At 41.2% G+C, this 13669-nt stretch overlaps 1 protein-coding gene across 1 annotated transcript in view; it reads right to left on the reverse strand.

The window, feature by feature from the left end:
- LOC147629604 (ras-related protein RABC1-like) overlaps positions 1-5470 on the reverse strand; it is a 76450-nt gene extending 70980 nt beyond the window's left edge. The window contains exon 1 of the mRNA XM_086811094.1: positions 5320-5470. The gene's annotated coding sequence lies outside the window, so the exon portion shown is untranslated. The remainder of the gene's footprint in view (positions 1-5319) is intronic.
- Positions 5471-13669: the final 8199 nt, after the last annotated feature.

Here is a 13669-nt window from a genome sequence, read left to right on the forward strand (position 1 = left end):
TTGATGGGAAGTGTTTGGTAAAAGACCCATCAAAGGGTTATGAAATAGTCACTTCTGGAACACGATACAAAGGCTTGTATAAGCTGGACAGCTCTGACAAGCTTACTTATGATGCAAATACAATGGTTGCCCACACTCCTGCTATGCATGATGCAGAGCTATGGCATGCTCGTTTTGGGCATGTAAATTTTCAGAGTTTAATGCTTTTGCAAAAGCATCATATGGTTGATAAATCATAATATGCCGCCTCTTGAGTCTCCAACAAGACATGTATGTGAGGGGTGTATTTTGGGAAAGATGCAACGAAAACCATTCCCCAAAGATGGAGCTGCTAGAGCTAAAAGTAAATTATAGCTCATACGTAGTGATGTATGTGGTCCAATGCAGACACCATCCATAGGGGGGCATCTTTACTTCGTCACATTCATTGATGACTACCCCAGGTTTGCTTGGGTTTACCCTTTGAAAGCGAAAGCAGAGGTGTTTACATGCTTTCGACAGTTTGTAGCAATGGCTGAAAATATGTGTGGATGTAAAGTCCAAACACTCCGCTCAGATAGAGGTGGAGAATACATGTCAAATGCATTCAAGGATTATATGCTTCAAAGAGGCATCAAACACCAATGTATTGTGCCTTATACACCGCAGCAGAATGGTCTAGCTGAGAGAAAAAATAGATCTCTCATGGAGACAAGATGCATGGTGAAAGCACAAAAGTTGCCTCACAATTTTTGGATGGAAGTTATAATGTGTGCAACTCATGTGTTGAACAGGTGTCCAACAAAAGCTTTGAAAACCATAACACCATTTGAGGCTTGGTATAGCTGAAAGCCAACAGTGGATTATATGCGTACATTTGGGTGTTTGGCATATGCACATGTGCCAGAACAACTCCGAACAAAACTAGATGACAAAGAAATCAAATGCATTTTTGTAGGCTACAACAATGACAGCAAAGGATACCGTCTTTATAATCCAACAACATGAAGGATTTTTGTCAGTAGAGATGTGGTATTTGCTGAAAATTCAGACCAGCCCATGTACAGCTTGTATAAAAGCAAGGATACAGGCATACAGGACATGTTTGATGGACTATTACCCATTGCAATTAGGGGGGATTCAGACCAGCCAGCCCCTACACAAGAAAATCCTCATGTAGAACATGTGGAACAGCCAGCCATTCAGCCCCCTTCTATGGAAGAAGTGGAAGATCTTGTCGGGGAAGAGCAAACAGCCATAGACATAACCAAGTCAATGCCAAGATGATTGCTGAAAACTTTGCAAGAAAGCAAACTTGCAACTCCACTCACAGGCAGAACAAGGGCTAGTTCCAGCCATGCATTGAATATGCATCGTGGGGAGTCTGCATTAGCCATGGGTGGTCTCTTTGATTCAGAAGAGCCTTCTTCTTATGAAGAAGCACATGAGAATGAGCATTGGGTGCAAGCTATGCAAGCTAAAATCTCTTCTATCATGAAGAACAATACTTGGAATCTTGTGGAATTGCCTAAAGGCAAGCATGTCATTGGAACAAAGTGGGTGTACAAAGTCAAAAGGAAGTCTGATGGTACTATTGACAGGTACAAAGCAAGACTTGTGGCTAAAGGCTACTCCCAGAAAAAGGGAATAGATTATAAGGAGACTTTTGCTCCTCCTTCGAGAATGACCACAATAAGATCAGTGATTGCATTGGCTACACATAAAGGATGGAAAGTGCATCAATTCGACATCAAAACTTCATTCTTACATGGGGATTTACAGGAGAAAGTATATGTAAATCAGCCCATTGGTTTTGTAGTTCCTGGTGAGGAACATAAATTTTTCCCCTGAGGTGGTGACCTTGGGAGTAGCCGGCTGGGAAGTCTTGGGCTTTCCGTCATTGTGCTTCATTTCCACACTCTACGCAAGCGAGAGTGCATCTTCGAAGGTGATTGGCCTAAACATACGCACCTCCCACTAGATTTGCGTGTCAATCCCATAGAGAAATTGCCCTTTCTTGTCCGTATATCAGATAAGCCTAGCTGCAAACATAAGTTTGAAATTTTAATAGCGAACTAAAGGACTAGTTGTGCGTTCTGAATGCTCCCCTAAACTCATCTTCGAGTCGCTCAAGGTGTAATGGGGCGATAGAAACCGCTGCTTAAGGTCGCGGACAAACTCGTCGCAAACATAGGCTGCCATACCTAATCTGGTGTGGGCATGAGCCCACCGGGTCCACCAAGGAATGGCCTCACCTTCCAAGTACCAACTAGCTAAGATCACCCTGTCAGTATCATTTTTTCTAACTGCGGCAAAGTAAGCTTCAAATTGATGCAACCAGGAATAAAGAGTTGTGGGGTCGAGTTTACCATTATACTTACTGAAATTCATTTTCTCGGGAAAATGATTTGAGAAAACCACTAGTGTCAGTCTTTCGTCCAAAGCCGCAAGGTATTGCTCATGTTCCACACGTCACATGGCATCGTCTTCACGTTGTCGGATCTCCAATGCAGGCATCTGCAACTCAAACATCGAACTTGGTTGCAGTCGTGACCCTTCGAAAGGGTCCCTGTGTTGATCTAGAATCTAGGAAACGGAGAGAGGGAGGAGGAGACAGAAAACGCAAAGCTGGAGAACAACTGCGCTCTTCCAAAGCCAGTATTTGCGCCTTCTACTCTTCCAACTTAGTACTCTGTTCTGCGATTTCTCGCATCATCTGTTGAAACATCTCTTTTACACTCATGCCTGATGCCCTAGCTAGACTGCTTGGTGCACTTTGGTCCCAAGGTTCTTGGTCTCTCTCACCGTCATAGCTTGCCATAGCAAGAAAATGCACCTCCTATCTAGAGCGCAATCTAACCATCCACTATGTGTGTGGGAGACTTCCGGAGGCTTCCAGAGACTGAAAACCAACCGTCCTTCGAGGAACAGGAATCACTCCAAAAGGGGTGGTTTACCGGAGTCTGAAACCACACGAGCGAGAAAAAAAATTATAATTTCTTGCTAAATCTTTACACTTGAAGTAGGCTCCGAATCCACTGTAACATGCGGAGCTTCGGGAGAGATCGATAACTTCAATGCTCAGAAATCAATACACATTTCACAATGAGAATAACACACAAAACTGAAAATAGATGTGAAGAAAATAGAGAGAGAGAGAAAGAAAGAAAGAAAGAAAGAAGAAAGAGAGAGAGAGAGAGAGAGAAAGAAAGAAAGATATATTAACGTCTGCAAAAGGCCAAAATTGGCCTATGAGACAAACAAGTAGTACAATGATGTTCCTCCAATCATCAAGAGGAAAATGTGACACAATATTGGGTCCCAAATACCCTCTGTAGGGCCCCTACCACGGACGATGTATTTGCTTTTATGCAAAATCTGAAAATAAAAGACTAAACCTGAACCTACTTGGCTAAGATAGATCTCTGCCCTTGACCTTCAATCCTTCGCCCTTGCGTTAGCTTCTCCCTTGGCTGTCCTGGCCCTTGAGTAGCTTCAGCACGTTGTGAATTATGAGATGGGCTGGACTGAATTATGCCTTGGGTATTTATAGCCCCTAAAGATGCTGGTCGGTTGTTTTATCAAGGTCGGTTTGCTGAAAAGAGACCCACAACCTGTTTAATAAGCATTAAATGCTTATATTGCCATCGTTTCACACCTACTGCCCTGGCCGCCTGGCTGGGCTGCTGTCCAGGCTGTTTGGGCAGCCCCTATGCTCTGGCCGCCTACAGTCCTCGCTGCCCTATGGGCTAGCTGACTTGCTGGGCTGGCCCAAAGGCTAGTCGACTGCCTGGCCAAGCCCCCTTGGGCTGGCCGACAACCTGCCCAGCCCCTCCTTAGGCTGGTGGGCAGGTCCTGGGACTTGCCTGGCCCCTCTACCCAAACATGGGATATAATACCCTTTTCTGGGGTAGCCCTAAGGGATGCCCCCCCTCTACATGCCCTACACAAATGTCTGGCATCTGGTCAGAGACCAAACACACAGAGCAACTAACATCATTCCAGAGGGACTCACTGCGCGGACTGGCACTGTTTCATGTGCAGGACAATGCACACCTGACCTTGGACGCATGCGCAGGACAATGCACACCTGACCTCGGACGAATGGAGTGGACCCTCGCTGACTCGTCCCGGACTAGGCTCCCATGGGACCAGTTTTCCACCCCATGTCCTGCACCTTCTTGTTCAGATATGTCTACATGGCATCCATGTGCGGGATGCACGTGACACAAAATGCACAACAAGTATTTTGCACTTAGGACCATCCTGGCCATTGAGAACCAGTGCTATGGCTCTTGTTTACATAATCATTAAGTACACTATTTAAACACTTCTTTTCGAGTTAATTCATTGTTAAGTAAATCGCTTCCACTGACTCTAAGAGGGAAAGTCCTGAGTTCAAATCCCCACAAGCCCCCATTGATCTTGTGGTTGTGACCACAAGTTGTAATGCCTCTGGGCAGGTACCAAATTGCGATTGCAAAAAGAATATACTAGAAAAATTCCACCAGACTATCTGAAATAGGCTATTCCATGACAACTCCTCCAATCGCTTTTCCAACTCCTCCTCCATCATCTTTCTCAGCCTGTATGGAGCTTACAGCATGTACAAAGGTGCATGTTCATGTATTTCCTCGTCACCACATGTGTGTGAGCTGTGTATTATTGCTTGTGTGGCACAATCTCTACAAAAAAGCATGTGCCCATCTAAGCATCCCTCGATCTCATGCTATGTGCCCAACGGCCATGACCAAGCTGGCATTATTATAATTAGCAAGGGTGGCGTACGCAAGGACACTTAGGACTACAGGTTGCAATTGTGAGCAAAAGAAAAGTTACCTTGAAATGGAGGACACACTAAGAAGCCTACGTAAGTGAGTGGACCGCTCATCATCAAGGGTTTGCCGGATGGAGGCCAGGATAAAGCCATATACATGTTAAGCTTCGGTTCACCTTTACTTGAACAGTGGGCTTTGATGGAACGGGACACGAGGATTCGGGCAAACGTTTTGCCTCAGGATGGTCGATCCTTAGGCTCCTAAGAAGCTATGGCTGAATGGTGAGCTTGACACCATTTGCTAGCGAGCTCAGAGGTCCGCTTTTTTTTTCGTACAACCCTGATCTAAACTTGGTTAAAGCAGTGCAACATGATCTCTTCAACAACAAAAAATTAAAAAAAGCCACATCTGGTTTTCCATCAACAAGTCAAGGATAGGCATGATTATCAGCATAATACTATATTATAGTGACATCGCGAAAATGCAAACAGACGGGACGCGGTGGCTGCCCACAGGCAAAAGAACAAGGTTTCCAAAGAAAATAACGTGAACTTGCGTGTACCTTGACGTACGTGTTGCGATAGAGAAATCTGAATCCCAAGCTGCACTGGGAGCTGCTTGAAGAAAGATCAGCACACACAAACACACACACGGCCTGGATTCGCAAGCAACTGCCCTCTTGCAAACAACGCAAAGTAGCTCTCTCTGACTACTCCTAAATTTAAACATAAGACCAACCTTTTACCTTTACACATATCTAACTGAAAGTAACTAGTCCTAAATAAAAACAAGACCAACCTTTTACATTTACTCATATCTAACGTGTGTGTTAAAAATTTACACTCTACATGATGTAGCCACGTGTTTATGTTGGGCTCCTCTTTTCCACGTCACAAGTTTTAGATTTTTTGAATTAGTATTCTAAAAATGGGTGCCAAATTTTGTTCTCTATTAATTAATTATATTGGAGACAATGGAGGAAGTTAAGTGAATGTAGGACCTTAGTCAAGTCGAAGGTGTGGGTTTAGGTGAAAGGTTAATTATGGGTTTGACACAGGGCAGTGAGAGGGCCCTGGAATTTTTTCGAATGGGTGCCATGCAAAACGTGTAAGAGAAAAGAGATGCCCGCCGATCTTCACCCAAGGGGGGAAGGGAGGGGGATGAGCACGGAGGGAGAGATGTTTGTTAAAAAAATTCACTCTACATGTAGCCACATGTTGATGTTGTGCTCCTCTTTTCCACATCACAAGTTATAGATTTTTTGAATTAGTACTAGTGGCATGACCCATCTCCAACGGGTGGAGCTAGACACACCATTAAAATATACAACTTTGTCAACGAAGCGTCTTTGCATGCTTACCTGTCTACGAAACAGGCAAAAGAAATATGTGTAAAGTTAAATCCTTGCCCCTCTCCTTTCCTCTTTAGAATAGAAAGTGGGCTTACTCGTCGGCGACGACAAGCATGGACTAGGCACAATAAGGCGTAGCCAAAATAAAGGCTAAGTACATCGAGTTACACACAAACACTATGTATGTGTGTATGTACATGTACATATGTGTATTTGTACATGTAATCTGTTGAAGCCATACCTACGACATGTGTGTATGTGTGTGTGCATGTGTGCATGTCACATACACAATGTGTGTGTGCACGCGTGCACTCGCTTGCACGCGCACACACACACATAGACATACACAGTTTATGTATGTGAGTACCCATGATATCCATAGATATTGTTCACATATATACATGTATGTATATATATATTTATGAGTTTATTATATATACGTATGTGTGTGTATGTACGTATATATATGTATATTTATGAGTTTATTATATATTTATATGTGTATATATACATATGTATATGTATATACATGTATACATGCATTTAGCTCATATATATATATATATATATGTGTGTGTGTGTGTGTGTGTGTGTGTGTGTGTGTGTATGTATGTATGTATATATGCACATACATAAAGACTTAAGGCTACACATTTTTTGAATTTAAGATTCAAAAAATTTTAATTATAAATTATAAAAAATGGTTAACTTATGTATTTTTTTCAATGGTTAGAAAAATAGTTTATTTCTTTATTTTTGATACTCCTCCTTTTTCTCGCTCTTGTTTTAATCATGATAAATTCATTACAGGGTGATAGGGTCTGTAGAGAGCTCTTCTACAAAAGCTGGCAGATATATAATACTGAAATATAGCATTGGCATACATGAATGATGGATGATATTATCAATAACATGTTAATACCTTAGGTAATATAACTTACATAGGTAGAGAATATGACAACATGCTAGTAGGCTCTATAGATGTAGCAACTGTTGTTAAGCCAAAGATGGACTTCTTTAAATGCACACTTTCTTGTTGTTGAGGGCGGGCCATTGTCACAATGTACACACAAGCCCATAGGGTACATTTAAATCTTTTCAACAAATCCCAAGGTTGCACGCAACATCATATCACCCGCGTGGCAACTTTCAAGTGGGTCTTATCTCCCCTCCTCTATTGGCCCCTAGGGTAGTGCTAGAAAAAAACAGCATTCTAGTGTATTTGTACTGGCGCATTTTCTTTATTTTGATTAGTTGAAAAATATGTTTTTATCGAGCACTGCCCTAGGGGCGTAGAGATTGGGACTAGGAGTTGGGACTCGAGACTTGAGAGTTGAACTTGGTACTCCTACTACCTACAAAATATATACACAATGGACCTACCTAGGAATTGGGACCCCTACCAACCTATATACCTATATACAATGAACCTGCAAGATTCTCATTTTTTTTTACTTGTGAAATTTTTTTCTCAATTTCAAAACATTTTACAAAATTCAAGACAACTTGGCTCAAAGATTTAAACTCAAGAATCTACAAATAATAAACATAAATTCATGTGGAAGTTTGTAATCGAATGTTGATCAATTTCACAACCTTTAGTAGTTTACATGTATTCAGAAGAATACTTGGCTGGAAGTTGATGTTTTGCAAATAGACAATGTGAAAATATGGGATCATTATTATTATTTGAAACTTATTATCAAAGCCAGTCTCTACATAAAATACCACTGTTTGGAAAGGGAATTATGATTTTCTTGATGCATGAGAAAGGAAAATATTTCACCTTTGGAAAAGCTGTCAGGCAGGTGGGTCATTTGTTCGGACTGATCAATTAAAGCCTGGGTATTTGCCATCATTAACCAGGCTAGGTTTTACATAAAAAGATCGGGTAGACTCTAATTATTAATAGAAGTTAGAACTTTAGAAACATAGGACTACGGCCAGGTTTTGCATAAAAAGATCGGGTAGACTCTGATTATTGATAGAAGTTGGAACTTTAGACCATGTCCAAATCTGACAGCATTTTCATGCTAAAAATGGCAAGCATGGACATCTAAGGAGGTGTCAAGTAGTTGTCAAATTACCAATTGTCAAATTTGCGAATTGACATGCTTAAAGAGCTAGCGTAAAGGAGGCACACACATAGAACGCGTCTTTGACTCATTAAAGAGTGTGGTCTAGTAGAGCCGCCCTTCCCCCTTGAATGTAGTCAACTGCAAGCTTTTTATCCATTAATAAAGGAGAATAAAGGAGACTATTTTGGTAAATTCATTAGAATGTGCCATGTGGCACATTCTAATGAATTTATCAAAATGTCAAAATAGTCTCCTTTATATATAGTATAGATAAGATAAAATCAATTTTGTTTTTTCTATACTATTAGAATTTGTGCATCTTAGTGTATTTTGGCATTTGAGAAGGGGGTAAAGATGATGAGGGAGATTAGGAAATTCAACCGAGATTGGGCACAAAGATGGTTTGGGTCTGATGGGAGGCGGCCTGCTCCCTCTCTTCACTATAAAAGGGACATCTCATATTCACTTGTTAGTCAACCATTCCAAGCACAATGCAACACTTCTCTTGCTAGCTATTGCCATTGTGAAGCTTCATGCTATTAGAAAAGGTGATCTTGTCCACAAGCTCTCTCTCCTTTGCTCCCTTTTCCCTCTCTTGTTTTGTCTACACTTCCACCTATGCATACTCCAACATGGTATCAATCGTTTAGGTACCGGGCTTCCTTCTACATTGCAAGTTTGATCCTTTCCCCCGTGCTGCATTTTCTGAAGTTCACAACACTAGCTGTGTTTTCTAGATAGTGGTTGCGTTCTCTGGAGTTCACACAACAGTGGCTATGTTTTCTCATCATAGCTCCGTTTTTCCTTCTCCTAGAGGCTTCACACTTCTGCATTTTCCTCTTTAGGTTGCCCTACTCCTGTGCTTGGTTACCAAGCATCAATTTGCAAGCTTTTGTTGGCTGCAATTTTGGTTCTACAGGCATTTACAACAGTTGTGTGAGATATAAAGGCTGTTTTTATAGCATGGACTACAAAGGAAGGTGTTTCTTTGCGTGTGGTGCATCCCGGACAAGCGGTCCCAACATCTCTGCTTCTTCCCAAGCTTCCCCTCCCTTCGGTTAGGTTTTTTCGGTGAGTTTTGGTGAACTGTTTTACTACTGTTCAGCCTCTTTCTCTCTCAAATTTGAGAGGGGGTTGATTGGTCATGGTGCCTCACTTCGTTGGAAAGTGCTCAAGAGAGAAGTCTTGGAGTGTTGAGATATGTGTACTTTGTTGTTGTGGATATGGCTCCCCCCTGTACAAACAAGGATGCCAAGTTGGATGGAACCAATATGCCCATTGAAAGTTGAATATGAGGATCTGGTTCATTCACAAGTATTCAGGGCACTGAGAAGAATCTCGGGCATCATCAGAACTCAAGGAGGTGGACCTAGGATCAAGAGGACAAATTCCTTACGGAATTACAAGACTGGGAGAATCGTGATTCGAAGGCGCATTCAGTGCTTGTACAGACCATCACAAAGGAGATCTCACCACCACCAACAGCGCAAACTCTTACTAGTGCTCATCAAGTATGGTTCGAATTGGAGGATCTCTTTGCTCAAGATTCATTGATGCGGGAAGTTACTTTGCAAGGGAAACTCTATGGTTTGTTATTTCTTGCTTGCAGTTCTATGCACTCGTTTCTCATGAAAGCTGAAGTTATCCACCATGACTAGACTGGCAATGGGTGCTACTTTGTCCTTTGCTCAGCTGGCTGCCCTTATACTCACCAAGCTTACCCTGGAGTATGATGTGGTTTCTTGAGCTTTGAGGTGCCAAGTCACGACCACATTTTGATGACCTTAGCTCCCTTCTCTTGGAAGAAGAGTTCGCCCTCATTTCTCAGGGTAGATAAAGGTGTCTCTTAATAGTTCTAAAACGGCACTTACTTTAGTTCAAAAGAAAGGTCGGAGTCATTGCTTCTCATGTGGGAAGAGAGGACATCTGTCCAAGGATTGTTTGTCTAAGAAGAAGGACAAGACCAAGGGTAAGTATTCATCTCAGAAGAAGGGCAAAGACATAACACACGACAGTGACTCAAATACTTCCAGTAACACATCTAGGGCTCCCAAGGTGCTTCCGGCTCGGGAGGACCAAGATCGTGTACTTCTCTAGTGTATACATACAATTTCCCCCATGTATTTCCAGCCACATGAGGCTTGTGGGTGGGAGAGGGGGTGGTAGAAACTCCATTTGCTAGTGCATGGGAATCGTGATTTGGAGTTCCAAGCATTAAAAACCTGGTAAGACATAGTCATCCTTGGTGTAGCAGAGATTATGGACTGGATCTGTTTCAAGTTCATTGTTTGAGGTTTTTTGGGACGTGATGTTCACAGTCCATTGTTGGAGGCTTTTTGGGACGTGATGTTCACAGTCCATTGTTGGAGGCTTTTTGGGACGTGATATCAGTTCACAGTCCATTGTTGGGGATATTGGGCATGGTGTGTCAAGCAGCTCATCATCTTATTCTTGGAGTTCATTGCACACTTTGTGTGGGAACTCGAAGCCAAGCAAAGTTTCTTGCTGTTCGTGGTGGCATTTTGTTTTTCGAGGAAATAGGTTGGCAGGTGCTCTCGTTGAGGTGATTCTGGTATCTACAGTACTAGAGGGTCCATGGTTGCATCTTCATCAACTTATCTTTTTCAGACTCTTGCACACTATGAGTTGTAAAGGGGGTGTTAGAATTTGTGCATCTTAATGCATTCCCTATTTTATGGGATTTTATCTATTTTCTCCTATTTTAGGAAGCCATGAGAAGTTGGCATGCTCCCTCTCTTCACTATAAAAGAGACTTCTCGTATTCACTTGTTAGTCAACCATTCCAAGCACAGTGCAACACTTCTCTTGCTGGCTATGGCCATTGTAAAGCTTCATGCTATTATAAAAGGTGATCTTGTCCACCACAAGCTCTCTCTCCTTTTCTCCTCTTCTCTCTCTTGTTTTGTCTACACTTCCACTGTGCATACTCCAACATATATGTCTATGAGGGTAGATGGAACCATTAACAATTGGGTCCCCACGTAAAAACAGATGCATCATTTATGCTACGGACTCCAGAGAAATGTAGCAGAATGAAGGACGCCCCTAGTTGGTCCTTTTTTTCTTTTTAGTTAAGGTGAAGAACTTTTGTTTTTCCCTTTTTTTTTCCATCTCGGCTACTACCAAGGGGAAGAGTCCAAAATAACCCAGACACGTAGGTAATATCTTCATTTTTATATGGGAAAAAGAACTATGCATCTCATGAAACTATCTTGCATGGATATGGTTATGCCCATCGCCCCCATAATTTTCATGCCATTTTTACATAAAAAGTGTCTGCATCACATAGATAAAGAAAAAGGTGAAGGCCTTTCTTTAGGCTAGCTAGGGGTGGTATTAAAATGCACATTTAATGTTATCTAGTCTAGCAGCCTATCATCATTAAAGGCAATGATAAGCTCTTGCGAGTCGCAACTCACCGAGGCCCAAAACGTGGAGGAAAAGGCTTGTCGACAAATCTTTGACAGTAAATCACCAGCTACTACTACTGGTAAGTTTTCATAGCTGTCCCTGTGGGCAGCCTACCTAAGTCATGGGAAAATGATAGGATCACGGTGTCACACCACGTGTGCCGTTTGAGGCATGCCATCCTTTTATGCTAAATACATATAAGAAACTACTTTGCATCCTTTTATGCCATGTGGCAAGGAGAAAAGTAGTATCTTTTATACATAGTATAGATTGTAAATAAAATTGCTTGAAACAAAACATGCAATCCAACTAACTAATAGCCACAAATTATACTTGTTTTTTCAAAAGCTATATCAAAGGTTTTCCAAACTTACCCCATTTGGAATAAATTCCTCAATAATCTTCTCTCTCTCTCTCTCTTTCTCTCTCACACACACACACACACACACACACACAAGCAAATGTACATGCACATGCAAGTTCACAAATCTAGAGCATTGAAGCTCCCTTTGTATTTTTTCTTCTTGGAAATTACACCTCTCTCTTTCTCTCCCCCTCTCCCCCCCTTTCTCACACACACACATCAAGTTCATAAAACATAGACCATTGAAGCTCACTTTGTAAGTAAATAGCTTAGCTTTGAACAATTTCTGGGGAAGAAACCTAGCTCAACAATTCTATTGAATCACTTATTGAAATGAAAAATTGCATCAGTAATTTTAATAAGCATAATTTAAATAATTAACAGTGTCAACAATATTGAAGAAGACTCAAAATTCTTGTATTACTCTAGAAAGATGATGCATTACTTGAGAGAGATATACAATAGTTGAACTAGGAGCAGTTGACTCAAAATGCTTATTTTACTCGAGAGAGATAATTAACACATCGTGAACAATATTGAAGAAGACTCAAAATGCTTGTATTACTCTAGAGAGATGATGTATTACTCGAGAGAGATCAGAGTGTGAAAAATGTTGAAGAAGACTTAAAATGCTTATATTACTCTAGAAAGATGATGTATTACTCAAGAGAGATCATTAATAGAGTGAACAATATTGAAGAAGACTCAAAATGCATGTATGATGTATTATTTGACAAGAGATATAGTACAATAGTTAATAATCTACACTTAGGGACTTTACTCAATCCTGATACCACTCACTTCACAAAGTCGTGATTCCACATCCCTTAATTGCATCTTTCTTCCCTCATAACTCTCTAAAGTATATTGGGGTCCTATAATTTTGTAAGAGGATACTGTCAGGGTCAACCGACATAACAAGATGGTTGTCCATTGCTACTATTTGGGACGAATCCCATAATGCTTAAATGACCAATGAGCAGGATTGCCATTTGGAAGGGGAAGTCCAACACACACAACACAATTGAGAAGTACACTACATAGTTTATTGAAAGAACTTAAGCAAATGGAATAAGAGAAGATTACATAGTAAGGTTTGTTGCATTGGACTGCATTAATATATGTAAGATAGAGTTACAAGGGAGCCAAGGCACATCTTTATATCACTATACACCATGGAGTGAATGAGAGAATCTCCTTGAATGGTTTACTAACTTGATATCTGCTCACTATTCACGATTATCAATTCTCTCACTGTATGACCACCTTCTCTTAGTCTGTATAGGTCTCTGCACCTGTCAATTACATTCAAGATACTAACAATTTATTGACTAATGATTACAGGGTATTGCATAAAGAAATAGTTACATAGCAGCTACCTGCACCCGATGTTATGGTCAGCCATGCGATTGGACTAGCCCTACCAAAGCTTTTCATGGAGTGGGAAATGGTCCCAACCACCTTCAGAATAGGTATTGGATATCTATTGTGACTTTTGCTGAAGTGCTAGAATCTCTATGGGAGGTAGCAATCTCGTGGCTATGTTCTTAAGTTGTTAATGTTATATGTGCATTTATCTGAGGGCATGATACACTTCTTGCACTTAGGGGTTGGATTTACTACATGCTCTTCTTTATCCTCCTACTTTTCAGGGTTAAGTGATTTATGCAAGAACATTTTTCCAATG

The sequence above is a fragment of the Cibotium barometz genome, chromosome 17 (genome assembly GCF_041138505.1).
Source record: "Cibotium barometz isolate CiBa-2024 chromosome 17, ASM4113850v1, whole genome shotgun sequence".
Classification (NCBI taxonomy): domain Eukaryota; kingdom Viridiplantae; phylum Streptophyta; class Polypodiopsida; order Cyatheales; family Cibotiaceae; genus Cibotium; species Cibotium barometz.